At 43.8% G+C, this 3,355-nt stretch overlaps 1 pseudogene; it reads left to right on the top strand.

Annotated features, from left to right (window-relative positions):
• Positions 217-1,426, top strand: Gm5335 (predicted gene 5335; annotated as a pseudogene).

Raw genomic sequence — 3,355 nt, 5'->3', positions numbered from 1 at the left:
AGTGTTTCCTCACTAAGGACTGAGCTGGGCTAGAAATGAATACTTTTTTGAACTATATTTTAGCAATTTTAATTCATTCTACTGAAAGCCCTGTTTATGTACTTATCCTACTCTTCTTGAGATTTACTATTTCATTTTTGAGATTAAGATTATACAGTTTTGGCTCTCTGCTACTTCTTGTTCCAGAGACAGCTGCATCTTCTTGTGCAGTGCCAGCCTTGTCCTATAGACAAAATGGTGAAGGTCGGTGTGAACAGATTTGGCCGTATGGAGAGCCTGGTTACCAGGGCTGCCTTCTGCTCTCCACATGCCACCAACGACCCCTTCATTGACCTCAACTACATGGTCTACATGTTCCAATATGACTCCACTCATGGAAAACTCAATGGCACAGTCAAGGCCGAGAATGGGAAGCTTGTCATCAACGGGAAGCCCATCACCATCTTCCAGGAACAAGATCCCGCTGACATCAAATGGGGTGATGCTGGTGCTGAGTATGTTGTGGAGTCTACTGGTGTCTTCACTACCATGGAGAAGGCTGGGGCCCACTTGAAGGGTGGGGGCAAAAGGGTCATCATTTCTGCCCCTTCCACTGATGCCCCCATGTTTGTGATGGGTGTGAACCATGAGAAGTATGACAACTCACTCAAGATTGTCAGCAATGCATCCTGCACCACCAACTGCTTATCCTTCCCTGGCCAAGGTCATCCATGACAACTTTGGCATTGTGGAAGGGCTCATGACCATGGTCCATGCCATCACTGCCACTCAGAAGATTGTTGATGGTCCCTCAGGAAAGCTGTGATGTGATGGCCATGGGGCTGCCCAGAACATCATTCATGCATCCACGGGTGCTGCCAAGGCTGTGGGCAAGGTCATCCCAGAGCTGAATAGGAAGCTCACTGGCATGGTCTTCTGTGTTTCTACCCTCAATGTATCCATTGTGGATCTGACATGCCGCCTAGAGAAACCTGCCAAGTATGAAGACAACAAGAAGGTGGTGAAGCAGGCATCTGAGGGCCCACTGAAGGGCATCCTGGGTTACACTGAGGACCAGGTTGTCTCCTGCGACTTCAACAGCAACTCCCACTCTTCCACCTTTGATGCTGGGGCTGACATTGCTCTCAATGACAACTTTGTGAAGCTCATTTTCTGGTATGACAATGAATAGGGCTATAGCAACAGGGTGGTGGACCTCATGGCCTACACGGCCTCCAAGGAGTAAGAAACCCTGGACCACCCACCCCAGCAAGGACACTGAGAGCAAGAGAGAGGCCCTCTGTTGCTGAGGAGTCTCTATCCCAACTCGGCCCCCAACACTGAGCATCTCCCTCACAGTTTCCATCCCAGAACCCCATAATAACAGGAGGGGCCTAGGGAGCCTTCCCTAGTCTCTTGAATACCATCAATAAAGTTCTCTGCACCCCCCAAAAAGATTATATAATTTCCCCTCCATTCAGGCCCTCTCATATGTTTCTCCCTGCTTTCTTTTAAATTCATGGTCTCTTCTTTCACTAATTGTTATGACATGTATGTATGTATGTATGTATGTATGTATGTATGTATGTATGCATGTATATACATCTATATTCTTGAATATAATAATTTTAGTCTGTATAATGATGCTTGCATTTATATTTTCAGGGTTGGCCTTTTGGTGTGGGATAAGCCATTGGTGTGCTCTCCCCTGGAGAAGACTATTTCTCCCACTCTCAGCATTCCTTAGTTGTGTGTAGTTCTTTGTGTAGAGTTGAGGCCCCATGGGCTTTGCTCCATTCATTTTTGGCATGTCTGTTGTCTTTGCTCAGCCCATGTCTAGGTAGTCATGATGGTGAGACCTGATGAGTGTAGCTTCTAATATCACTAGCAGATGCAATTTCACAGCAAACCCCTGATCCTCTGAGATTTACAATGTTCATGGCCCCTCTTAAATGTTCCCAGAACCGTAGATGTGGGAATTGTTTTGTAGCTCTATCTATTGAGACTGCCTAGCCTAATCTTAAATTGGGCCATTTGTTTCCCTGACTTGCTGTTTTTGGGTGCTTTGTACCTTGTGGATACTGATACTCTGTCAGATGTATAGCTAGCAGAGATTGCTTTTCATTCTGAGGGTCTCTTCTTTGCTCAGCTGGTTTTTTCCCTAGCTCTATAGAAACATGTTTGTTTGATGAGTTCCCAGTTGTTCTTAATTCATGAGCAAATGGGGTTCTGTTCAGAAAGTCCTTCCCTGTACCTATCACACTGCCTTTATTGTCTTCTAGTAGGTTTAATGTTTCAGGTTTCAAATGGAGGTTTCTGATCCACTTGGATCTGATTTTTATTTATTTATATAATAATTTAAAAATTATATATATTCTTACCATAGTTTTTCTTCTTCCTCACTACCTCCCAGATAGCTCACTTTTCACTGTTCCAACTCCATGCTTACTTTTTTTCTTTTAAGAAAACAAACAAGAGACAAGTTAATAAAGAAAACAAGCAAGAATAAAGCAAAATGGAGAAACGAAGAAGCAGCGCACACACACACACACACACACACACACACACACACACACACACATCACAAGGACAGAAAGTTGGAAACCATAACATATAAGCCAAAGACCAGTAAGATTAAAAAAAAGTCTGAACAAAGCTACATGATGCAAAACAACAACAACAACAACAACAACAACAACAACAACAACAACAACAAAAACAACAACAAACTTCCACAATACCTTTGAGTTCATTCTGTGTTAGTGTTAGTTATCTACTGCTGTGCTTGGAGCTTCTCTTAAGTATCCTTTGTTTACCCAGTGAAATACCCTTGGGAAACGAATATTTCCTTTGTGAGTGATTGTCATTTGGAGATAGCTTCTTCTTAGAGGTGGGAGATCATGTCCACTTCCCCACCACAGTGCTGAGACTCTATTTGGTTTGCCCGGTGGAGACCCTATGTGTACTTCCACAGTCTCTGCGAGTTTCTGTGTGTTAATCCTGTTGTGTCTAGAAGACAGTATTTTGTGGTTTCATCCTTCTCTCTGGCCCTTACATCTTCTTACCCCATCTTCCACAGACTTTCCTGAGCTCTGAGGGGAGGGTTTGATGAAGACATTCTATTTAGGACTCAGTGTTTCATGGCCTATCACTCTGTACATTGTAAAGTTGTAGGTCTCTGTATTAGCTCCCATCTTCCTCAGGAGGAAGCTTCTCTGATGGTTTCTGAGTGAGACACTCACCTATGTGTATAACAGAATGTCATTAGGAGTCATTTGCTTTTCTTCTAGGACCATGGCCTATCTAGTCTTAGACTCCTGGCCACCAGAGCAGTGTCAAATATTGGTTCCATCTCATGCAGTGGGATGTAAATCCA

Source organism: Mus musculus, chromosome 7 (assembly GCF_000001635.26).
Source record: "Mus musculus strain C57BL/6J chromosome 7, GRCm38.p6 C57BL/6J".
Classification (NCBI taxonomy): Eukaryota; Metazoa; Chordata; class Mammalia; order Rodentia; family Muridae; genus Mus; species Mus musculus.
This window is presented reverse-complemented; position numbering and strand designations above follow the sequence as displayed.